We start from the raw sequence: 27,247 nt of genomic DNA, 5'->3' as shown, positions 1-27,247 counted from the left end.
TCCCAACTCATATGGAAACGGGGTTTGTATTTCAATCAATCAATGTTTATTTATATAGCCGTAAATCACAAGTGTCTCAAAGGGCTGCACAAGCTACAACGACATCCACGGTTGAGCGCCTACATCAGGGCAAGGAAAAACTCACAACCCAGTGGGTCGTCGATGAGAATGACTATGACAAATCTTGCAGAGGACCGTATAAGTGGGGAGGCCTCCCCCCCAAAGTCCATTCCATAGTGGATCTAACATAATAATGAGCGTCCAGTCCGTAGTGGATCTAACATAATAGTGAGAGTCCAGTCCATAGTGGATCTAGCATAATAATGAAAGTCCAGTCCATAGTGGATCTAACATAATAATGAGCGTCCAGTCCGTAGTGGATCTAACATAATAGTGAGAGTCCAGTCCATAGTGGATCTAGCATAATAATGAAAGTCCAGTCCATAGTGGATCTAACATATTAGTGAGAGTCCAGTCCATAATGGATCTAAGATAATAGTGAGAGTCCAGTCCATAGTGGATCTAACATAATAGTGAGAGTCCAGTCCATAGTGAATCTAACATAATAGTGAGAGTCCAGTCCATAGTGAATCTAACATAATAGTGAGAGTCCAGTCCATAGTGGATCTAACATAATAGTGAGAGTCCAGTCCATAGTGGATCTAGCATAATAATGAAAGTCCAGTCCATAGTGGATCTAACATAATAATGAGCGTCCAGTCCGTAGTGGATCTAACATAATAGTGAGAGTCCAGTCCATAGTGGATCTAGCATAATAATGAAAGTCCAGTCCATAGTGGATCTAACATATTAGTGAGAGTCCAGTCCATAATGGATCTAAGATAATAGTGAGAGTCCAGTCCATAGTGGATCTAACATAATAGTGAGAGTCCAGTCCATAGTGAATCTAACATAATAGTGAGAGTCCAGTCCATAGTGGATCTAACATAATATTGAAAATCCAGTCCACAGTGGATCTAAAATAGTGAAAGTCCAGTCCATAGTGGATCTAACGTAACAGTGAGAGTCAAGTCCATAGTGGATCTAACGTAATAGTGTGAGTCGAGTCCATAGTGGATCTAACATAATAGTGAGAGTCCAGTCGATAGTGGATCTAACATAATAGTAAAAGTCAACTCCATTGTGGATCTAACATAATAGTGAGAGTCCAGTCCATAGTGAATCTAACATAATAGTGAAAGTCCAGTCCATAGTGGATCAAACATAATATTGAAAATCCAGTCCACAGTGGATCTAAAATAGTGAAAGTCCAGTCCATAGTGGATCTAACATAATAGTGTGAGAGTCCAGTCCACAGTAGATCTAACATAATATTGTAAAAGTCTAGTCCATAGAGATGTCCCCAATCGATGCACAGGTGAGGGGTCCACCTTGGGTCCGGACTCATGACAGCCAGCACTTAATCCATGGCCACTGGACCTGTGTCTCCCCCCCCCCCCCCCCTTTTATAATGTAAAACGGACCAAACACACCACAAAAATTACAACAACAAGATTGATTTTTCAAAAATGATTTCAAAGATTGCTAGCACGCACGGCCTGTCTTAGACCAGCAGAGAAGAAGACCTCCCTGGTCCTGACAACACACCACCGCCACATTCGCTGGGAAAAAAAAAAGTATTTTGAAGAGAAAACTTTGAGCCAACACAGTTGTCGTCTCAGGTGGTTTTTAAAGTTAAGGCCCTGAAGATTCTGCTCACTTGTCTCCCGCGTTGAGTCGGCGGGGCAATGAGCCGATCTGGAGGCCGCTGTTTAGGCGGAAAAATGATCAAGTTGGCCATGCGAGCACGGCACATTTGTCATGGCGGTGCTTCACTTCCCCGCACACTTTTGGCTCACCCGCCTACCTCCGACTGACATTTCTTCCAGGATTTTTTTTTTTTTTTTATCACGGATCACGAGGCTTTTGTGGTGGCTGAGTTGGTCAAAGTGGTGAGCTCACTTGCCATGTCTCCTCTGATTTGCTTCTTCTTCTTTTTTTTTTCTCTTTTCTTCCAGAGCCTGCAGTCAAAAACCTGGGAAAAGCAAGGCATACAGCGGGGGGAATCGTACGTCAACATTCTTAACACTCATCTGACACCGGAAAGCCTCGCAGGTACCCACTTCATCATTTTTACCATTTTCTCCGAATATACACCGTTTTCCGAGATGCGAAATCCATTCACATGAACAAGTGTTTTGGACAGAAAATATGTATATCTTAGATATCAGATCAGGTTGATACTTTTACCCGTCTAGTCTTTGTTGTTCACTGCTTCCCTTCTATCTGTACTTAATTTTAAGTACCAATGGTTGTCAGATCGGGATGGTGACATCTTTCATTTTAAGGGTGCAGAAAATTCTGAATTACGATTCCATTTCATTTCAATTCTCAATCGATTCAAAATGTTGAAAAATCAATACAAAAAATGTCTGAACGTATTATATAAAGAAAAAAAACTACTTTTTTTTTCAGCAATTTTAAGACGTTTTAGGAAAAATCTTCAAGTATTATATAAAGAAAAGAAAAAAAACTTTTTTTCAGCAATTTTTAAAAGACGTTTCAGGCCATTTTATAACCTGTTTTGAATTTTTATTTTTATTTTTATTTTTAAATTAAGTAAATACCAATGATTTTCAAATCGGGATGGTGACACTTTCATTTTAAGAGTGCAGAAAAATTTGAATTGCGATTCCATTTCATCTCAATTCTGTATCTATTCAAAATGTTGAAAAATCAATACAAAAAAATGTCTTAAAGAATTATATAAAGAAAAAAAAATACTTTTTTTCAGCAATTTTTAAAATACGTTTTAGGCCATCTTTTAACCTGTTTTGAATGTTTATTTTTATATTTACATTACGTAAGTACCAATGATTGTCTGATCGGGATGGTGACATCTTTCATTTTAAGAGTGCAGAAAATTCAGAATTGCGATTCCATTTTATCTCAATTCTGAATCGATTCAAAATGTTAAAAATCAATACAAACAATGTCTTAAAGTACTATACAAAGAAAAAAAACTACTTTTTTTTCAGCAATTTTAAGACGTTTTAGGAAAAATCTTCAAGTATTATATAAAGAAAAGAAAAAACACTTTTTTTCAGCAATTTTTAAAAGACGTTTTAGGCCATTTTATAACCTGTTTTGAATTTTTATTTTTATTTTTAAATTAAGTGAGTACCAATGGTTGTCGGATCGGGATGGTGACATCTTTCATTTTAAGGGTGCAGAAAATTCTGAATTGCGACTCCATTTCATCTCAATTCTGAATTGATTCAAAATGTTGAAAAATCAATACAAAAAATGTCTTAAAGAATTATATAAAGGAAAAAAACAACTTTTTTTCAGCAATTTTTAAAAAACGTTTTAGGCCATCTTTTAACCTGTTTTGAATTTTTAGTTTTATTTTTTAATTAAGTGAGTACCAATGATTGTTGAATCGGGATGGTGACATCTTTCATTTTTATGGGTACAGAAACTGTTTTATTTTATTTTTTTATTATTTTTTTTAAATTATTATTTTATAATTATTTATATTATTGTATTATTTTATTTTTTATAAAACTTTTATCTAAATTGCAATCGCATTTCATCTCAATTCTGAATCGAATCAAAATGTTGAAAAACCAATACAAAAAATGTCTTAAAGTATTATTTAAAAAAACAAAACTATTTTTAGCAATTTTCCAAAAAACGTTTTAGGCCATCTTTTAACCTGTTTTGATTTTTTTTTTGTTTTATATAAATTAAGTAATTACCAATTATTATCACACACACACACACACACACACACACACACACACACACACACACACACACACACACACACACACACACAGTGTGGCAACATTATTCTCTGCATTTGACTCTTCACCCTTGAGGGAGCAGTGGGCAGCAGCAGTGGCCGCGCCCGGGAATCATTTTTGGTCATTTAACCCCCAATTAGTTGGTATGAGGCCAACTTAAAGGCGTCATATGATATTTTTTCCAAATATAAAAGACTCATTGTGGTCTACACAACATGTAATGGTAGTTCTTTGGTCAAAATGTTTGCATGGATGATGTTTTACAGACCGTCTTCATGCCACTTTCTGACCATCTCGTCAGGATGTCCCGTTTTGTGGGCGGTCGTATTTACCTGCCATCACTTTGACAGCATCCTGCGCCGTCTCTCGTTTCCATAGCGATTCCACTGACGACTACAAGCTCAAACTATACGCTGTTTGGACTATAAAGACTATAAAAATGTTCATCACATTTGATACATTTAATAATACAGGTTAAATAACCCGTAACATGTATATAAAAAAAATATCTAAAAAAATAAATAAATAAATGGAAAAATGATGTACATATACACAGTATACATGTCAGGTGATTTGAAGAATAATACATACAAAAAAATGGGGGGGTGGGGGGGTATACACTATGTACATGTTGACTCCAAGCGTGTGCAAAATAGAATGAGGAAAATAATAAAATAAAATGAAATAATGTCAATGAGGGATTTTTAATCAATGCTATGTTGGAATTATTATTAGTATTGATACTGTTGATATTTGTCATTTTTGTTTGACTTCTTTTGGATTGTTTTGTGTCATGTTTGTGTGTCCTCTCTGCTTTGTTGGTTGCTATTCTGAATGTTACTGGGCCGGGTTTACAATGGAATTGTATCATTATGGTATTATTGTGTTTTATTTTGTCGGATTGATTTTTTTATTTGTTATTTTATTTATTTTTTCAATTTTTTTGATTGATTAATACAAAATATATATAAATAGTCATTGATATGTCAAGTCTTCTGCCTATTGGCACCTGGATATAACAAAATAGTTTGTCCCTGATGTCACTGCAAATGAATACGGGTCAGCTCTTACGCCGCCTTGAGGCATAACGCAAATACGTCGGATTGTTTCCCTTCCCTTCCCGCCAAGTTATTCTCCTTCATCTTCGCCGCGAAGTGACTGAGCGGACAGCGGCTGCTGCTTATCTGGGAAGTGGCGCCGTTTCAAAACGGCGCCCATTAATTTGGTCTCTCCACGTTCAGTGTGGAGGCTTACACTTTGAGGACGGCTGCGGTGGCAGTGGGGAAGGACGATAAGCCCGCTCGTTCTCGCACACAGGCCTTCCGTGCGGCCTTGAGGAGATCGCAATATAGGCACACCTGACGGCGTCCAATAAAAGAACTGTTTAAAAATGCACTTTTTTCACCAAAAAGCCACATTTTTGTATCGCATTTCATCAGAGATAATGTAGTATTGGATCATGATGTGTATCATGAAGTGGCCATTATGGCAGGATATTGTGTTACGGCACTTAGAGAGCCATAGGAAGACGAAATGTATGCACAGAATGTTTTTCCGTTGGACCTTTTTGAGTGTTGCACATGGTCACTTTGTGGAAGTTTCTGTCAAAGCCGGCTCTCTTATGGCGTGCAGCAGAGGAAAGTCGCGAAAATAATGCAGCTTCTCAAACAGAATTCCTCCATCAATACACGTCGACAAGTCTACTTCCAAAGCGTGCAACATTTTTCACAGTCCAGTGCGGGGGTCAGCAACCCTCGGGCTCTTTAGCGCCGCCCTAGTGGCTCCCTGGACCTGGACCACGATCCTTGAACTCATTGTAGTTGTTTTACTTGTAGAATATTGTCCATGTAAACAAACTACGATGGGTTCAAGGATCGTACTTATCGTAGTTTGTTTACATTTACAAAGTTGTCCATGTAAACAAACTACGATGCGTTCAAGGATCGTACTCACCGTAGTTTGTTTACATGTAGAAAGTTGTCCATGTAAACAAACTACGATGGGTTCAAGGATCGTACTCATCGTAGTTTGTTTACATGTAGAAAGTTGTCCATGTAAACAAACTACGATGGGTTCAAGGATCGTACTCATCGTAGTTTGTTTACATGTAGAAAGTTGTCCATGTAAACAAACTACGATGGGTTCAAGGCTCGTAGTTTGTTTACACGTAGAAAGTTGTCCATGTAAACCAAACTAGGATGGGTTCAAGGATCGCATTCATCGTAGTTTGTTTACATGTAGAAAGTTGTCCATGTAAACAAACTAGGATGAGTTCAAGGCTCATAGTTTGTTTACATAGAGAAAGTTCTACATGTAAACAAACTACGATGAGTTCAAGGCTCATAGTTTGTTTACATAGAGAAAGTTCCACATGTAAACAAACTACGATGAGTTCAAGGATCGTACTCATCGTAGTTTGTTTACATTTACAAAGTTGTCCATGTAAACAAACTACGATGAGTTCAAGGATCGCATTCATCGTAGTTTGTTTACATGTAGAAAGTTGTACATGTAAACAAACTAGGATGAGTTCAAGGCTCATAGTTTGTTTACATAGAGAAAGTTCTACATGTAAACAAACTACGATGAGTTCAAGGATTGTACTCATCGTACTTTGTTTACATGTAGAAAGTTGTACATGTAAAAAAAATTACGATGAGTTAAAGGCTCGTAGTTTGTTTACATGCAAAAAGTTGTCCATGTAAACAAACTACGATGAGTTCATGGATCATGTTCATCGTAGTTTGTTTACGTGTAGAAAGTTGTCCATGTAAACAAACTACGATGCGTTCAAGGCTCATAGTTTGTTTACATGTAGAAAGTTGTCCATGTAAACAAACTATGATGAGTTCAAGGCTTGTAGTTTGTTTACATGTAGAAAGTTGTACATGTACACAAACCATGATGGGTTCAAGGATCGTAATCATTGTAGTTTTTTTACATGTAGAAAGTTGTACATGTAAAACAAACTACGATGAGTTTAAGGCTCGTAGTTTGTTTGCATGCAGAAAGTCGTCCATGTAAACAAACTGCGATGGGTTTAAGGATCGTACTCATCGTAGTCTGTTTACATTTACAAAGTTGTCCATGTAAATAAACTACGATGGGTTCAAGGATAGTACTCAACGTAGCCTGTTTACATGTAGAAATGTGTACATGTAAACAAACTACGATGGGTTCAAGGCTCGTAAATTGTTTACATGTAGAAATGTGTCCATGTAAACAAACTATGATGATTTCAAGGATCGCATTCATCGTATTTTGTTTACATGTAGAAAGTTGTCCATGTAAACAAACCAGGATGAGTTCAAGGCTCGTAATTTGTTTACATAGAGAAAGTTGTACATGTAAACAAACTACGATGAGTTCAAGGATCGTACTCATCGTACTTTGTTTACATGTAGAAAGTTGTACATGTAAAAAAACTACGATGAGTTAAAGGCTGGTAGTTTGTTTACATGCAGAAAGTTGTCCATGTAAACAAACCACGATGAGTTCAAGGATGCTACTCATCGTAGTTTGTTTTCATGTAGAAATTTGTCCATGTAAACAAACTATGATGGGTTCAAGACTCGTAGTTTGTTTACATGTAGAAAGTTGTCCATGTAAACGAACTACAATGAGTTCAAGGCTTGTAGTTTGTTTACATGTAGAAAGTTGTACATGTAAACAAACTATGATGAATTCAAGGATCATATTCATCGCAGTTTGTTTACATGTAGAAAGTTATACATGTAAACAAAAAACACGATGAGTTCAAGGCTCGTAGTTTGTTTGCATGTCGAAAGTTGTCCATGTAAACAAACTACAATGCGTTCAAGGCTTGTAGTTTGTTTAGATGTAGAAAGTTGTACATGTAAACAAACTACGATGAATTCAAGGATCGTATTCATCGTAGTTTGTTTAGATGTAGAAAGTTGTACATGTAAAAAAAAAACTACGATGAGTTCAAGGCTCGTAGTTTGTTTGCATGCAGAAAGTTTTCCATGGAAACAAACTACGATGGGTTCGAGAATCGTACTCATCTTAGTTTGTTTGCATGTAGAAAGTTGTACATGTAAACAAACTATGATGAATTCAAGAAACGTATTCATTGTAGTTTGTTTACATGTAGAAAGTTGTACTTGTAAAAAAAACTTTGATGAGTTCAAGGATCGTACTTATTGTACTTTGTTTACATGTAGAAAGTTGTACATGTAAAAAAAACTACGATGAGTTCAAGGTTCATAGCTTGTTTACATGTAGAAAGTTGTCCATGTAAACAAACTACGATGGGTTCAAAGATCATACTCATCGTAGTTTGTTTACATGTAAAAAGTTGTACATGTAAACAAACTATGATGAGTTCAAGGCTCGTAGCTTGTTTGCATGTAGAAAGCTGTCCATGTAAACAAACCACGATGGGTTCAAGGACGTATAATCTGGGGATTGGCAACCCGCGGCTCTTTAGCGCCACTCTAGTGACTCCCTGGACCACGATCCTTGAACTCATCGTAGTTTGTTTACATGTAGAAAGTTGTCCATTTAAACAAACAACGATGAGTTCAAGGACGTATAGTCTGAGGGTCGCAACCTGACAAACATGACTCAAACTTTCCTAATTGTTCGAAATCCACTGAATATATTAAACATGCTACACTGATGAGAGTATTTGGCAAGCACCGTTTTGTCCTACTAATTTCAGTGGACTTTGAACTCACCGTAGTTTGTTTACATGTACAACTGTCTTCAATGCTGCCTCATAGACGTGTTTTATGCCACTCCGTCTTTGTCTCATTTTGTCCACCAAACGTTTTATGCTGTGCATGAATTGATTTTATTGATTTGCTGGAGTGCTTATCAGGCAAGCTTGATTGTAAATTGTTTTTTAGTTGGAGTTTGGATAACCAAATGTGGGGGCGTTGAAATGGTCATGTAAAATTGTAAATGTTAATCAGTTGCATGCACAGTCACGATCAAAAGTTTACATACACTTGTAAAGAACATAATGTCATGGCTGTCTTTGAGTTTCCAATGATTTCTACAACTCTTATTTTTTTTTGTGATAGAGTGATTGGAGCACATACTTGTTGGTCACAAACAACATTCATGGAGTTTGGTTCTTTTAAGAATTTATTTTGGCTCTACTGAAAATGTGAGTAAAAGTGCTTGGTCAAAAGTATACATACAGCAATGTTAATATTTGCTTACATGTCCCTTGGCAAGTTTCACTGCAATAAGACCCTTTTGGTAGCCATCCACAAGCTTCTGGTTGAATTTTTGACCACTCCTCTTGACAAAATTGGTGCACTTGAGCTAAATTTGTTGGTTTTCTGACATGGACTTGTTTCTTTAGCATTGTCCACACGTTTAACCTCTTAAGGCCCAAGCTGTATTTTTTACATGCTTTTTTTATTTCTCTTTGCCATTTGGGCTTATTGGACCCTTATTAGAATAAAAATTAAGATTCATCTTTTGAAATGATGTACTTAGTCCATAAGTACACAGACGGTACTTCATGTTTAGTGACATACTAATTCTTATTTTTACACTTTTTTTTTTTTCCAAATTACATTTTATGTTACAGTCTTCTGACACCACCAGATGGCAGTATAAGTGTCCACATAAGCAGCCATAAGACCCCAATTGAGTAGTGTACACAATTTCGGAAATAAGAGCTAAAAGGTGCTGTCCACACATGTGGCCAACTAAGCCTTTAAGAGTAATTAAGTTGGTACTTTGGGAGGGCCATTCTAAAAACCTTAATTCTGGTCTGATTTAGCCATTCCTTTACCAATTTTGACCTGTGTTTGGGGGTCATTGTACTGTTGGAACACCCAACTGCGCCCAAGACCCAACCTCTGGGCTGATGATTTTAGGTTTTTCTGAAGAATTTGGAGGTAATTCTCCAATTTCATTGTCCCCTTTACCCTCTGTAAAGCACCATTTCAATTGGTAGCAAAACAGGCCCAGAGCATAATACTACCACCACCATGCTTGACGGTAGGTTTGGTGTTCCTGGGATTAAAGCACTCGCCTTTTCTCCTCCAAACATAATGCTGGGTATTGTGGCCAAACAGCTCCATTTTGTCTTGTGTGACATCATATGGACAAAGACAAGATTTCCTGGAGGAATTTGTTGGTTTTCTGACATGGACTTGTTTCTTTAGCATTGTCCACATGTTTAACTTCTTAAGGCCCAAGCTGTTTTTTTACATTCTTTTTTTTATTTATCTTTGCTATTTGGGCTTATGGGACCCTTATTAGAATAAAAACTAAGATTCATCTTTTGATATGATGTACTTAGCCCATAAGTACACACACGTGTACTTCATGTTTGGTGACATACTAATTCTTATTTTTACACTTTTTTTTTCCAAATTACATTTTATGTTACAGTCTTCTGACACCACCAGATGGCAGTACAAGTGTCCACATAGGCAGCCATAAGACCTCAATTCAGTAGTGTACACAATTTTGGAAATGAGAGCTAAAAGGTGCTGTCCACACATGTGGGCAACTAAGCCTTTAAGAGTAATTAAGTTGGTACTTTGGGAGGGCCATTCTAAAAACCTTAATTCTGGTCTGATTTAGCCATTCCTTTACCAATTTTGACCTGTGTTTGGGGTCAATGTCCTGTTGGAACACCCAACTGCGCCCAAGACCCAACCTCTGGGCTGATGATTTTAGGTTTTTCTGAAGAATTTGGAGGTAATTCTCCATTTTCATTGTCCCCTTTACTCTCTGCAAAGCACCAGTTCCATTGGCAGACCCAGAGAATAATACTACCACCACCATGCTTGATGGTAGGTGTGGTGTTCCTGGGATTAAAGTCCTCACCTTTTCTCCTCCAAACATATTGCTGGGTATTGTGGCCAAACAGCTCCATTTTGTCTTGTGTGACATCATATGGACAAAGACAAGATTTCCTGGAGGAATTTGTTGGTTTTCTGACATGGACTTGTTTCTTTAGCATTGTCCACACGTTTAACCTCTTAAGGCTGAAGCTGTATTTTTTACACATTTTTTTAATTTCTCTTTGCTATTTGGGCTTATTGGACCCTTATTAGAATAAAAACTAAGATTCATTTTTGATATGATGTACTTAGCCCATAAGTACACACACGTGTACTTCATGTTTGGTGACATACTAATTCTTATTTTTACACTTTTATTTTCCAAATTACATTTTATGTTACAGTCTTCTGACACCACCAGATGGCAGTATAAGTGTCCACATAAGCAGCCATAAGACCTCAATTCAGTAGTGTACACAATTTTGGAAATGAGAGCTAAAAGGTGCTGTCCACACATGTGGCCAACTTAGCCTTTAAGGGTAATTAACTTGGTACTTTGGGAGGGCCATTCTAAAAACCTTAATTCTGGTTTGATTTAGCCATTCCTTTACCAATTTTGACCTGTGTTTTGGGGTCATTGTCCTGTTGGAACACCCAACTGCGCCCAAGACCCAACCTCTGGAATGATGATTTTAGGTTTTTCTGAAAAAAATGGAGGTAATTCTCCATTTTCATTGTCCCCTTTATTCTCTGCAAAGCACCAGTTCCATTGGCAGCAAAACAGACCCAGAGAAGAATACTACCACCACCATGTTTGACGGTAGGTGTGGTGTTCCTGGGATTAAAGGCCTCACCTTTTCTCCTCCAAACATATTCCTGGGTATTGTGGCCAAACAGCTCCATTTTTGTTTCATCTGACATCACATGGGCAAAGATAAGAACTTCTGGAGGAAAGTTCTCTGGTTGGATGAAACACAAATGGAGCTGTTTTGTGACCAAGTATGTTCTCCAATCACTCCATCACACAAAAATAACAGTTGTAGAAAGTATTGGAAACTCAAAAGACAGCCACGACATTATGTTCTTTACAAGTGTATGCCAACTTTTGATTGTGACCCTATATGCAGCATAGCTTTTGAGCACTTTATAATCAGGCGTGCTTGCATTGTTGCTATGCAAAATCCACCATATTACCTAGAAGCAGTCCGCTATGAATTAGGCTGCTTGGCGCCGAGTGCTTGATGAGCTGGCGCAGAGTCCGTGACGGAACGTGACGTCACCTGCAATAACAATATGGAAACATGGTACTGTTTGATTGTTAGTATTATTATTGCGATTACGCCACAAAGAGGCTATAAAAACGATGGCCGCCATCGGCACGCTTCGCCATACTGACCTCGCCTTTTATTATCGTCATTGTTGCGTCCGTCTGAGAGCGTCGGAGTCGAATCGAGTTTGCTTGGCTTTGTTTTCGCACCAGTTGCACCAGTGTTACCAATGGAATCCCTGAGTGTTGCGAGTGGACATTTCACATCAATTTAATCTATTCTAATAGCTTTTTCATGCACCATGAATTCCTCTTGAGATTTTTCCTCTTTTTTTTTTTTTAATGCCGCCTTTGGCATAAACACTGCGACTGGAAATAGGACTCAGTGACTCACATATTAGTTTGATGTTTGGAATACTAACTTGGAAAAACTCAAACGGGGACAGAAAAGAAGAATAATGATGGCGAAGTATACAATATATATATATTTTTTTTTTTTGTGTATATGCATCAGACAGAACAATAGGTACACCTGCATGATGCAGCAAAATTCAACAATTGAGGTGATAGTATGGTAGGAGTAACGACGCAACTGCCACAATTTCATTATAATTGTTTATGCCGGAGCCACATTTGTGTCATATCGGACCAGAAATAAATTCATATAAGGGATGTTCGGGAGCTCCATAAGACTGTGGTTGCAAGTGCAAGACATGCTGGGAAAACTCATCTAAAATGTTCATTTTTTATTTTACCATCGTCTTAATTACTTGATCCGATTACGTTTTAAAGTCGAATAATTGTTTAGTTCGACTTTCCACTACTCTGTCCAATCACAATTGAGGAGAAGGTGCTTCATTCTGAAGTTTCCACTAAACGACAGAGAGAATGTGAGCTGCCATAAAAAAGGATTGGTTGCAATGTTACGTAAAACTTTAGATTACGCTACGTATAAATATATATTTTTGGAATTTACAACAAATTGTGTTCATACAGTAGCCTGCTCACAGCCAGATTAGAATTTCATGTGAACATGATGTAATATTTGGCTGACTGTCTTTGAAATATAAACTTGACAATGCTATCAAAAAGGATACGAAATATTTCCTTGCCCTTATGTGGGCCTACCAAGTATGTGGTAGTGGTTTGTGTTGTGTTTTGTGCAGCCCTTTGAGACACTAGTGATTTAGGGCTATATAAGTAAACATTGATTGATTGATTGACTCTTGTTTGAATTTGAATGGACGCCCCTGCTTATTTCAGCAAGACAATGCCAAGCTAGTAAAAGAGTGCGGGTACCAGACTGGCCTGCCTGTAGTCCAGTCCTGTCTCCCATTGAAAATGTGTGGTGCATTATGAAGCCTAAAATAGCACAACGGAGACCCCGGACTGTTAAACAACTTAAGCTGTACATCAAGCAAGAATGGGAAAGAATTCCACCTGAAAAGCTTCAAAAATGTGTTTCCTCGGTTCCCAAACCTTTAATGAGTGTTGTTAAAACAAAGGTGTCCAAAGTCCAAAGGGCCATTTGCGGCCCGAGGGTAATTTTTTAATGGCCCCACGGCACATTTTAAAAATACGATTGAAAAATTTAAAAACATAACACGTGGTATAATAGAGCAAACAGGTGAAATGTAACAAAAAAATGTTGAAATGTTTACTCTAATAACACAAAGCTGCCATGCAGGCTGTTTCTTCCTTTAAAACATAATAATGAATCAAAATTAATGTCATAATGAATTGTTGACCTAATCAAGGCTCCAATTATGTCACATTAAATATTCCACTTTCATATATTTTGGGGGGAAATTATGCATTTTTTGTGTTTGCAATATAAAAAATGGAGCTGTTTTTTTTTTGTTTTCAAATAAGGGCGGAAAACGAACAAACAAAAAACATAAAAAAACAATACAACTTATAATTAACGGATAAATCTGAAGATGATCTCAAGATTGTTATGTTAAAAGTAAACAGTAAAAAAATATATATAATTTTTTTCTAACACTTTAATGAGTAGGATCCTTTTGGATCCCCAATAATTTTGGTTTGTTTTTAAGTGTCATTGCTCAAAAAATAATAATGGATTAAAATCAATGGTGTTATGAGTTATTGACCTTTTTAAGGCTTCCATTATTATATAATCTCAAATATTCCACTTAAAAATGTTATTGGGTGAAAATATTGCATATTTTGTGTTTTTCCATAAAAAAAATAGTGTTTTCTTTGACAAAAAGAGCACACAACTTAAATCTTTAAAAATGTTATATTGACAAAATGACCTAATGTTGATCTAAAGCAGGAGTAGGGAACCTATGGCTCTAGAGCCAGATGTGGCCCTTTTGATGGATGCATCTGGCTCTCGAATTAATCTTAGCTGACATTGCTTAACATGATAAGAAATGAATATTTCCATTGGTAATCACAGTTAAAAATAACGTTCAAAATATAAAACATTCTCCTGCATTTTAATCCATCCATCCATTTTCCAACGCATCTGTTCAAGAAGTCGCATTAAAATGGTACGAAGTATTTTATTTATTACTGGTTAGCTTCGGAATAACAACGAAAATGAATACAAGAATCGTTATACTCCAAACATGTTGGTGTTCCTTAAAAATGCACATATTGAGTTGTATTCAGTGTTAAAAAGTATTATATGGCTCTCATGAAAAAACATTCAATCAATCAATGTTTATTTATATAGCCCTAAATCACAAATGTCTCAAAGGACTGCACAAATCATTACGACTACGACATCCTCGGAAGAACCCACAAAAGGGCAAGGAAAACTCACACCCAGTGGGCAGGGAGAATTCACATCCAGTGGGACGCCAGTGACAATGCTGACTATGAGAAACCTTGGAGAGGACTTCAGAAGTGGGCAACCCCCCCCCTCTAGGGGACCGAAAGCAATGGATGTCGAGCGGGTCTAACATGATACTGTGAAAGTTCAATCCATAGTGGCTCCAACACAGCCACGAGAGTTCAGTTCAAAGCGGATCCAAGACAGCAGCGAGAGTCCCGTCCACAGGAGACCATCTCAAGCGGAGGCGGATCAGCAGCGTAGAGTTGTCCCCAATCGATACAGGCGAGCGGTCCATCCTGGGTCTCGTCTCTGGACAGCCAGTACTTCATCCATGGTCATCGGAACGTACCCCCTCCACAAGGGAGGAGGGGACATAGGAGAAAAAGAAAAGAAGCGGCAGATCAACTGGTCTAGAAAGGAGGTCTATTTAAAGGCTAGAGTATACAGATGAGTTTTAAGGTGAGACTTAAATGCTTCTACTGAGGTAGCATCATCATTCTAAAATAATTTGCTTTCATGGCTCTCTCAGCCAAAAAGGTTCCCGACCCCTGATCTAGAGATTTAAAACTTGAAAAATAATACAAATAATACTAATGAATAATGACAACATTTTAATATTTTTTTTTACCAAAATCCTATGGGGACAGAGTGGAGGCCTAAATGTATATTTTTTTATACATATATTGTATTGGTTTTTAAAATAAAGAAAAGTATCAAAATGGCCCACGCTTGCTTTGATTTTTCAGTGTGCGGCCCTCAGTGGAAAAAGTTTGGACACCCCTGTGTTAAAAGGAAAGGCCATGTAACACGGTGGTAAAAATGCCCCTTTTTCGCAATGTGTTGCTGCCATTAATTTTAAAGTTAATGTTTATTTGCAAAAATAAATTACATTTCTCAGTTTGAACGTTAAATAGCTTGTCTTTGCAGTCCTTTCTATTGAATATAGGTTGAATCCTCAATTTGAATCGTGAGTTGCTCTAAAATTCACATCCACAATGTGATAACATTTTCCATCCATCCATCCATCCATCATCTTCCGCTTATCCGAGGTCGGGTCGCGGGGGCAGCAGCCTAAGCAGGGAAGCCCAGACTTCCCTATCTCCAGCCACTTCGTCTAGCTCTTCCCGGGGGATCCCGAGGCGTTCCCAGGCCAGCCGGGAGACATAGTCTTCCCAACGTGTCCTGGGTCTTCCCCGTGGCCTCCTACCAGCTGGACGTGCCCTAAACACATCCCTAGGGAGGCGTTCGGGTGGCATCCTGACCAGATGCCCGAACCACCTCATCTGGCTCCTCTCGATGTGGAGGAGCAGCGGCTTTACGTTGAGTTCCTCCCGGATGGCAGAGCTTCTCACCCTATCTCTAAGGGAGAGCCCCGCCACCCGGCGGAGGAAACTCATTTCGGCCGCTTGTACCCGTGATCTTATCCTTTCGGTCAGGACCCAAAGCTCATGACCATAGGTGAGGATGGGAACGTAGATCGACCGGTAAATTGAGAGCTTTGCCTTCCGGCTCAGCTCCTTCTTCACCACAACGGATCGATACAACGTCCGCATTACTGAAGACGCCGCACCGATCCGCCTGTCGATCTCACGATCCACTCTTCCCCCACTCGTGAACAAGACTCCTAGGTACTTGAACTCCTCCACTTGGGGCAGGGTCTCCTCCCCAACCCGGAGATGGCACTCCACCCTTTTCCGGGCGAGAACCATGGACTCGGACTTGGAGGTGCTGATTCTCATTCCGGTCGCTTCACACTCGGCTGCGAACCGATCCAGTGAGAGCTGAAGATCCCGGCCAGATGAAGCCATCAGGACTACATCATCTGCAAAAAGCAGAGACCTAATCCCGTGGCCACCAAACCGGAACCCCTCAACGCCTTGGCTGCGCCTAGAAATTCTGTCCATAAAAGTTATGAACAGAATCGGTGACAAAGGACAGCCTTGGCGGAGTCCAACCTTCACTGGAAACGTGTCCGACTTACTGCCAGCAATGCGGACCAAGCTCTGACACTGATCATACAGAGAGCGGACTGCCACAATAAGACATTCCGATACCCCATACTCTCTGAGCACTCCCCACAGGACTTCCCGAGGGACACGGTCGAATGCCTTCTCCAAGTCCACAAAGCACATGTAGACTGGTTGGGCAAACTCCCATGCACCCTCAAGAACCCTGCCGAGAGTATAGAGCTGGTCCACAGTTCCACGACCAGGACGAAAACCACACTGTTCCTCCTGAATCCGAGGTTCGACTATCCGGCGAAGCCTCCTCTCCAGTACACCTGAATAAACCTTACCGGGAAGGCTGAGGAGTGTGATCCCACGATAGTTGGAACACACCCTCCGGTCCCCCTTCTTAAAGAGAGGGACCACCACCCCGGTCTGCCAATCCAGAGGTACCGCCCCCGAAGTCCACGCGATGCTGCAGAGTCTTGTCAACCAAGACAGCCCCACAGCATCCAGAGCCTTAAGGAACTCCGGGCGGATCTCATCCACCCCCGGGGCCTTGCCGCCAAGGAGCTTTTTAACTACCTCAGCGACCTCAGCCCCAGAAATAGGAGAGTCCACTACAGATTCCCCAGGCACCGCTTCCTCAAAGAAAGACGTGTTGGTGGGATTGAGGAGGTCTTCGAAGTATTCCCTCCACCGATCCACAACATCCGCAGTCGAAGTCAGCAGAACACCATCCGCACCATACACGGTGTTGATAGTGCACTGCTTCCCCTTCCTGAGGCGCCGTATGGTGGTCCAGAATCGCTTCGAAGCCGTCCGGAAGTCGTTTTCCATGGCTTCCCCGAACTCTTCCCATGTCCGAGTTTTTGCCTCCGCGACCGCTAAAGCTGCACACCGCTTGGCCCGTCGGTACCCGTCCACTGCCTCCGGAGTCCTATGAGCCAAAAGAACCCGATAGGACTCCTTCTTCAGCTTGACGGCATCCCTCACTGCTGGTGTCCACCAACGGGTTCTGGGATTACCGCCACGACAGGCACCAACAACCTTGCGGCCACAGCTCCAATCAGCCGCCTCGACAATAGAGGTTCGGAACATGGTCCACTCGGACTCAATGTCCCGCACCTCCCTCGTGACATGTTCAAAGTTCTCCCGGAGGTGTGAATTGAAACTCTCTCTGACAGGAGACTCTACCAGACGTTCCCAGCAGACCCTCACAATGCGTTTGGGCCTGCCAGGTCGGTCCGGCATCCTCCCCCACCATCGCAGCCAACTCACCACCAGGTGGTGATCGGTAGAAAGCTCCGCCCCTCTCTTCACCCGAGTGTCCAAAACATAAGGCCGCAAATCCGATGACACAACTACAAAGTCGATCATGGAACTGCGGCCTAGGGTGTCCTGGTGCCAAGTGCACATATGGACACCCTTATGTTTGAACATGGTGTTTGTTATCGACAAACTGTGACGAGCACAAAAGTCCAATAACAAAACACCACTCGGGTTTAGATCCGGGCGACCATTCTTCCCAATCACGCCTCTCCAGGTTTCACTGTCGTTGCCAACATGAGCGTTGAAGTCTCCCAGTAGGACAAGGGAATCACCCGGAGGAGCACTTTCCAGTACTCCCTCGAGTGTACCCAAAAAGGGTGGGTATTCTGAACTGCTGTTTGGTGCGTAAGCACAAACAACAGTCAGGACCCGTCCCCCCACCCGAAGGCGAAGGGAAGCTACCCTCTCGTCCACTGGGTTGAACTCAAACGTACAGGCTTTGAGCCGGGGGGCAACCAGAATTGCCACCCCAGCCCGTCGCCTCTCACTGCCGGCAACGCCAGAGTGGAAGAGGGTCCAGTCCCTCTCGAGAGAACTGGTTCCAGAGCCCTTGCTGTGCGTCGAGGTGAGTCCGACTATATCCAGCCGGAACTTCTCTACCTCGCGCACTAGCTCAGGCTCCTTCCCCCCCAGTGAGGTGACGTTCCACGTCCCAAGAGCTAGCTTCTGTAGCCGAGGATCGGACCGCCAAGTGCCCTGCCTTCGGCTGCCGCCCAGCTCACAATGCACCCGACCTCTATGGCCCCTCCTATGAGTGGTGAGCCCATTTGAGGGATGACCCACGTTGCCTCTTCGGGCTGTGCCCGGCCGGGCCCCATGGGAACAGGCCCGACCACCAGGCGCTCGCCATCGTGCCCCAACTCCGGGCCTGGCTCCAGAGCGGGGCCCCGGTGACCCACGTCCGGGCGAGGGAAATCTGGGTTCATTTCGTTGTAATTCCATAGAAGTCTTTGAGCTCCTCTCTGAGCTGCTACCTTACCGTGGTAGAGGAGTTTGCGTGTCCCAATGATCCTAGGAGCTATGTTGTCTGGGGGTTTTCATGCCCCCTGGTAGGGTCTCCCAAGACAAACAGGTCCTAGGTGAGTGATCAGACAAAGAGCAGCTCAAAGACTTCTATGGATAACATTTTCATTGAATAAAAAAAGTTCACAACAAACTTTACCACGCCCAATAAACAGCACTGTTATTAATGAACAGTTGCGTAATGGCCGTCGTCTGAAAAAGGAGCGAGACATTAAAGACGGCGTCAGGGCTGCACTGACGAGCAGGCCGGGACTGGAGGGCAAAACGACAAATGAAGCCGCGGCGTCACCCTGCTCGCTCCTGTCATCGTCACGGCGACGGATGTTCTCACACCTGCCAAGGCCGTTCTCCTTTATGGAATGGGTGTTGCATATGAGTCACACACAAACCCGTTTTAAGGTGCTCGTGCACGTAACGAGGCGACCTGTAGCTATCGTTGATTGCATCCACGTTGTTTTTCTCGTCATTTTGCAGGCTGGAATGTTTGTTTTATACACAGCCGAAGTAATTAGTTGTCTTTTTATGAATATTTAATGCTTCGTTGTGTTGATTAATGAAAGCTGATTTTTGCAAAGAATATTCCGTTGCAGACTGTTTGATTAGTATTGTTTTATTTTTTTTAATCAGCCTGACCTAAGCCTTGATAATTGTGATTGAAGTCCTACTGAAACTAACTACTAACGACCTCGCAGTCTGATAGTTTGTATATCAATGATGAAATATTAACATTGCAACACATGCCAATACGGCCGTTTTAGTTTACTAAATTGCAATTTTAAATTTTGCGCGGAAGTATCATGCTAAAACGTCGCGGTATGATGACGAGTGCGCGTGACGTCACGCATTGTAGCGCACATTTTGCTCCAGCACCGTTCACAGCTACAAGTTGTCTCTTTTCATCGCATAATTCCACAGTATTATGGACATCTGTCTTGCTGAATCTTTTGCAATTTGTTCAATTAATAATGGAGACGTCAAAGAAGAAAGATGTAGGTGGGAAGCGGTGTATTGCGGCCGCCTTTTGCTAAAACGTCGCGTCGCGGTATGATGACGAGTGCGCGTGACGTCACGCATTGTAGCGCACATTTTGGTCCAGTACCGTTCACAGCTATAAGTTTTCTCTTTTCATCGCATAATTCCACAATATTATGGACATCTGTCTTGCTGAATCTTTTGCAATTTGTTCAATTACTAATGGAGACGTCAAAGAAGAAAGATGTAGGTGGGAAGCGGTGTATTGCGGCCGCCTTTTGCTAAAACGTCGCGGTATGATGACGAGTGCGCGTGACGTCACGCATTGTTGCGCACATTTTGGTCCAGCACCGTTCACAGCTATAAGTTGTCTCTTTTCATCGCATAATTCCACAGTATTATGGACTTCTGTCTTGCTGAATCTTTTGCAATTTGTTCAATTAATAATGGAGACGTCAAAGAAGAAATATGTACGTAGGAAGCGGTGTATTGCGGCCGCCTTTTGCTAAAACCTCGCGGTATGATGACGAGTGCGCGTGACGTCACGCATTGTAGCGCACATTTTGGTCCAGCACCGTTCACAGCTATAAGTTGTCTCTTTTCATCGCATAATTCCACAGTATTCTGGACATCCGTCTTGCTGAATCTTTTGCAATTTGTTCAATTAATAATGGAGACGTCAAAGAAGAAAGATGTAGGTGGGAAGCGGTTTATTGCGGCCGCCTTTTGCTAAAACGTCGCGGTATGATGACGAGTGCGCGTAACGTCACGCATTGTAGCGCACATTTTGCTCCAGCACCGTTCACAGCTATAAGCTGTCTCTTTTCATCGCATAATTCCACAGTATTATGGACATCTGTCTTGCTGAATCTTTTACAATTTGTTCAATTTATAATGGAGACGTCAAAGAAGAAAGCTGTAGGTGGGAAGCGGTGTATTGCGGCCGCCTTTTGCTAAAACGTCGCGGTATGATGACGAGTGCGCGTGACGTCACGCATTGTAGCGCACATTTTGGTCCAGCACCGTTCACAGCTATAAGTTGTCTCTTTTCATCGCATAATTCCACAGTATTATGGACATCTGTCTTGCTGAATCTTTTGCAATTTGTTCAATTAATAATGGAGACGTCAAAGAAGAAAGATGTAGGTGGGAAGCGGTGTATTGCGGCCGCCTTTTGCTAAAACGTCGCGTCGCGGTATGATGACGAGTGCGCGTGACGTCACGCATTGTAGCGCACATTTTGGTCCAGTACCGTTCACAGCTATAAGTTTTCTCTTTTCATCGCATAATTCCACAATATTATGGACATCTGTCTTGCTGAATCTTTTGCAATTTGTTCAATTACTAATGGAGACGTCAAAGAAGAAAGATGTAGGTGGGAAGCGGTGTATTGCGGCCGCCTTTTGCTAAAACGTCGCGGTATGATGACGAGTGCGCGTGACGTCACGCATTGTTGCGCACATTTTGGTCCAGCACCGTTCACAGCTATAAGTTGTCTCTTTTCATCGCATAATTCCACAGTATTATGGACTTCTGTCTTGCTGAATCTTTTGCAATTTGTTCAATTAATAATGGAGACATCAAAGAAGAAATATGTACGTAGGAAGCGGTGTATTGCGGCCGCCTTTTGCTAAAACCTCGCGGTATGATGACGAGTGCGCGTGACGTCACGCATTGTAGCGCACATTTTGGTCCAGCACCGTTCACAGCTATAAGTTGTCTCTTTTCATCGCATAATTCCACAGTATTCTGGACATCCGTCTTGCTGAATCTTTTGCAATTTGTTCAATTAATAATGGAGACGTCAAAGAAGAAAGATGTAGGTGGGAAGCGGTTTATTGCGGCCGCCTTTTGCTAAAACGTCGCGGTATGATGACGAGTGCGCGTGACGTCACGCATTGTAGCGCACATTTTGCTCCAGCACCGTTCACAGCTATAAGCTGTCTCTTTTCATCGCATAATTCCACAGTATTATGGACATCTGTCTTGCTGAATCTTTTACAATTTGTTCAATTTATAATGGAGACGTCAAAGAAGAAAGCTGTAGGTGGGAAGCGGTGTATTGCGGCCGCCTTTTGCTAAAACGTCGCGGTATGATGACGAGTGCGCGTGACGTCACGCATTGTAGCGCACATTTTGGTCCAGCACCGTTCACAGCTATAAGTTGTCTCTTTTCATCGCATAATTCCACAGTATTATGGACATCTGTCTTGCTGAATCTTTTGCAATTTGTTCAATTAATAATGGAGACGTCAAAGAAGAAAGATGTAGGTGGGAAGCGGTGTATTGCGGCCGCCTTTTGCTAAAACCTCGCGGTATGATGACGAGTGCGCGTGAGGTCACGCATTGTAGCGCACATTTTGGTCCAGCACCGTTCACAGCTATAAGTTGTCTCTTTTCATCGCATAATTCCACAGTATTATGGACATCTGTCTTGCTGAATCTTTTGCAATTTGTTCAATTAATAATGGAGACGTCAAAGAAGAAAGATGTAGGTGGGAAGCGGTGTATTGCGGCCGTCTTTTGCTAAAACCTCGCGGTATGATGACGAGTGCGCGTGACGTCACGCATTGTAGCGCACATTTTGGTCCAGTACCGTTCACAGCTATAAGTTGTCTCTTTTCATCGCATAATTCCACAGTATTATGGACATCTGTCTTGCTGAATCTTTTGCAATTTGTTCAATTAATAATGGAGACGTCAAAGAAGAAATATGTAGGTGGGAAGCGGTGTATTGCGGCCGCCTTTTGCTAAAACGTCGCGGTATGATGACGAGTGCGCGTGAGGTCACGCATTGTAGCGCACATTTTGGTCCAGCACCGTTCACAGCTACAAGTTGTCTCTTTTCATCGCATAATTCCACAGTATTATGGACATCTGTCTTGCTGAATCTTTTGCAATTTGTTCAATTAATAATGGAGACGTCAAAGAAGAAAGATGTAGGTGGGAAGCGGTGTATTGCGGCCGTCTTTTGCTAAAACCTCGCGGTATGATGACGAGTGCGCGTGACGTCACGCATTGTAGCGCACATTTTGGTCCAGTACCGTTCACAGCTATAAGTTGTCTCTTTTCATCGCATAATTCCACAGTATTATGGACATCTGTCTTGCTGAATCTTTTGCAATTTGTTCAATTAATAATGGAGACGTCAAAGAAGAAAGATGTAGGTGGGAAGCGGTGTATTGCGGCCGCCTTTTGCTAAAACCTCGCGGTATGATGACGAGTGCGCGTGAGGTCACGCATTGTAGCGCACATTTTGGTCCAGCACCGTTCACAGCTATAAGTTGTCTCTTTTCATCGCATAATTCCAAAGTATTATGGACATCTGTCTTGCTGAATCTTTTGCAATTTGTTCAATTAATAATGGAGACGTCAAAGAAGAAAGATGTAGGTGGGAAGCGGTGTATTGCGGCCGTCTTTTGCTAAAACCTCGCGGTATGATGACGAGTGCGCGTGACGTCACGCATTGTAGCGCACATTTTGGTCCAGTACCGTTCACAGCTATAAGTTGTCTCTTTTCATCGCATAATTCCACAGTATTATGGACATCTGTCTTGCTGAATCTTTTGCAATTTGTTCAATTAATAATGGAGACGTCAAAGAAGAAATATGTAGGTGGGAAGCGGTGTATTGCGGCCGCCTTTTGCTAAAACGTCGCGGTATGATGACGAGTGCGCGTGAGGTCACGCATTGTAGCGCACATTTTGGTCCAGCACCGTTCACAGCTACAAGTTGTCTCTTTTCATCGCATAATTCCACAGTATTATGGACATCTGTCTTGCTGAATCTTTTGCAATTTGTTCAATTAATAATGGAGACGTCAAAGAAGAAAGATGTAGGTGGGAAGCGGTGTATTGCGGCCGCCTTTTGCTAAAACGTCGCGGTATGATGACGAGTGCGCGTGACGTCACGCATTGTAGCGCACATTTTGGTCCAGCACCGTTCACAGCTATAAGTTGTCTCTTTTCATCGCATAATTCCGCAGTATTATGGACACCTGTCTTGCTGAATCTTTTGCAATTTGTTCAATTAATAATGGAGACGTCAAAGAAGAAAGATGTAGGTGGGAAGCGGTGTATTGCGGCCGCCTTTTGCTAAAACGTCGCGGTATGATGACGAGTGCGCGTGAGGTCACGCATTGTAGCGCACATTTTGGTCCAGCACCGTTCACAGCTATAAGTTGTCTCTTTTCATCGCATAATTCCACAGTATTATTCACACCTGTCTTGCTGAATCTTTTGCAATTTGTTCAATTAATAATGGAGACGTCAAAGAAGAAAGATGTAGGTGGGAAGCGGTGTATTGCGGCCGCCTTTTGCTAAAACGTCGCGGTATGATGACGAGTGCGTGTGACGTCACGCATTGTAGCGCACATTTTGGTCCAGCACCGTTCACAGCTATAAGTTTTCTCTTTTCATCGCATAATTCCACAGTATTATGGACACCTGTCTTGCTGAATCTTTTTCAATTTGTTCAATTAATAATGGAGACGTCAAAGAAGAAATATGTAGGTGGGAAGCGGTGTATTGCGGCCGTCTTTTGCTAAAACGTGGCGGTATGATGACGAGTGCGCGTGAGGTCACGCATTGTAGCGCACATTTTGGTCCAGCACCGTTCACAGCAATAAGTTGTCTCTTTTCATCGAATAATTCCACAGTATTATGGACACCTGTCTTGCTGAATCTTTTGCAATTTGTTCAATTAATAATGGAGACGTCAAAGAAGAAATATGTAGGTGGGAAGCGGTGTATTGCGGCCGCCTTTTGCTAAAACGTCGCGGTATGATGACGAGTGCGCGTGACGTCACGCATTGTAGCGCACATTTTGGTCCAGCCCCGTTCACAGCTATAAGTTGTCTCTTTTCATCGCATAATCCCACAGTATTATGGACATCTGTCTTGCTGAATCTTTTGCAATTTGTTCAATTAATAATGGAGACGTCAAAGAAGAAAGATGTAAGTGGGAAGCGGTGTATTGCGGCCGCCTTTAGCAACACAAACACAGCCGGTGTTTCCTTGTTTACATTCCCCAAAGATGACGCTGAAACTTTACTATGGAACAGAGCGATCAAGCAAACATGGTTCCCTACCACATGTCAACCATGGTGAGAAAATGGTGGAAATAAGTCGGCTCTTACCGTAGACATGAGCGGAGAGCTTTCGTCGTTCCTCCTGCACCTGTCAAAGAGGCAGCTGCGGACTCTCGTGCCTCCTCCCATCGGCTGCCCCCGACCGTCTGATGCTTCCACAGTGGAGGAGGGGAAAAAAAAAAAATCACAGTCTCAGCCTCGTCGAGAATATGTGGCTTCCCTTGGAGACACTGGCGGTCACCGCACCCGTGGCCACACCCCTCCGACTTTCAGGTTGTACAGGTACGACCATATAATCTCACTAAAACACTAGTAACACAATAAGAAGATAAGGGATTTTCCAGAGTTATCCTAGTAAATTTGTCTAATAACATCTGAATCGCTCTGCTCTCTATTTTTTTTTCGTTCTAGTTCTTCACTCTAACTTTCCTCATCCAAAAATCTTTCATCCTCGCTCAAATTACTGGGGAAATCGTCGCTTTCTCGGTCTGAATCGCTCTTGCTGCTGGTGGCCATGATTGTAAACAATGTGAGGATGTGAGGAGCTCCAGAACCTGTGACGTCACGCGCACATCGTCTGCTACTTCCGGTACCGGCAAGGCTTTTTTATTAGCGACCAAAAGTTGGGAACTTTATCGTCGATGTTCTCTACTACATCCTTTCAGCAAAAATATGGCAAAATGATCAAGTATGACACATAGAATGGACCTGCTATCCCCGTTTAAATAGGAAAATGTTATTTCAGTAGACCTTTAACACATGCTTTTACATCATGTGACAAGGTTCATCCTGTTAAACTGTAACTTAAAACGACCGAAAATAAAGTCAAATATTACTAATTGACTGCTAATAGAGCAAACACAACACAATGTAGTGTTGTCCTGAAACCAATATTTTAGTACCGGTACCAAAACGTGTTTTGATACTTTTCGGTACTTTTTTTCTAAATAAATGGGACAATAACATTTTTTATTATTGGCTTTATTTTAACAAAAAAATCTTAGGGTACATAAACATATATTTATTATTATTAGTTTGTCCTTAAATAAAATAGTGAACATACTAGACAACTTGTCTTTTAGTAGTAAGTAAACAAACAAAGGCTCCTAATTAGTCTGCTGACATATGCAGTAACATATTGTGTCATTTATACACCTATTATTTCGTCCACATCATAAAGGACAAGCGGTAGAAAATGAATTATTAATCTACTTGTTCATTTACTGTTAATATCTGCTTACTTTCTCTTTTAACATGTTCTATCTACACTTCTGTTAAAATGTAATAATCACTTATTCTTTTTCTTGTTTGGATACTTTACATTAGTTTTGGATGATACCACACACGTGGGTATCAATGCGATACCAAGTAGTTACAGGATCATACATTGGTCGTATTCAAAGTCCTCATGTGTCCAGGGACATATTCCCCGAGTTTATAAACATAATATAAACTTATAAAAAAACGAAAGAAGATTTTGTGATGCTAAAACATTTCGACAGTAGTATCGACCAAGTACGCTCCTGTACTTGGTATCATTACAGTGGATGTTAGGTGTAGATCCACCAATGGCGTTTGTTTACATTGTGCCGCCGGTGAGCTACGGTGTGAAGTGAAGCATGTTTAGCTATTCCTCGTCCTGCAGGGATGATACTTGTAAAAAACTCACCTTATTTGTTTGATTAGTGATTTAGAAGTAGCTACAACACTGCAGACTGGGAATGGACATTAATCGCTAGTTAGTTAACCATGTCTTAAAGCACCTCTTCCTGAGAGAGTTTCAGTGTCATCGTTAGATTTTAGACCAAAATGCGTCTGTTTCAGCCTTTTCTGTCGACATACATTGTCGGATTGTAAGTACTCCGTGATTGTGCACTGCCGAACATGCTCGTCTGCTCATAAACTAGCAATGACATGACGTGAAGAAGCCGGGGGGAGGGTACTGCTACCTTTTTTTTTATAGTACCGAATATGATTCATTACTATTGCGGTACTATACTAATACTGGTGTACCGTACAACCCTAATGCAATGTTGACTATACATGTCCTTTAAAACTGACTTTCAAACAACGCTGCAAAATAGTCGTATGAGTAAATTGAGACAACGTTGATGTCTTGCATTGGATTCGAGTTGTTGGTTGGGAAAAGTCCAAATTTCAATGGTCAAATGAACGTTACAAACTAACATTGAATAAACATCGTCGTTGTCTTAGTGTTGTAGAAAAT

General features: G+C 41.3%; 1 protein-coding gene across 3 annotated transcripts in view; it reads left to right on the top strand.

Moving 5' to 3' along the window:
• The window catches only part of lingo2 (leucine rich repeat and Ig domain containing 2), an 801,437-nt gene that overhangs the window by 291,857 nt on the left and 482,333 nt on the right, over window positions 1-27,247 (top strand). For all 3 annotated transcript variants that reach the window (XM_061891801.1, XM_061891802.1, XM_061891803.1), the window contains exon 3: window positions 2,019-2,115. The gene's annotated coding sequence lies outside the window, so the exon portion shown is untranslated. The remainder of the gene's footprint in view (window positions 1-2,018; window positions 2,116-27,247) is intronic.

The sequence above is a fragment of the Nerophis ophidion genome, linkage group LG29 (genome assembly GCF_033978795.1).
Source record: "Nerophis ophidion isolate RoL-2023_Sa linkage group LG29, RoL_Noph_v1.0, whole genome shotgun sequence".
Taxonomy (NCBI): domain Eukaryota; kingdom Metazoa; phylum Chordata; class Actinopteri; order Syngnathiformes; family Syngnathidae; genus Nerophis; species Nerophis ophidion.
This window is presented reverse-complemented; position numbering and strand designations above follow the sequence as displayed.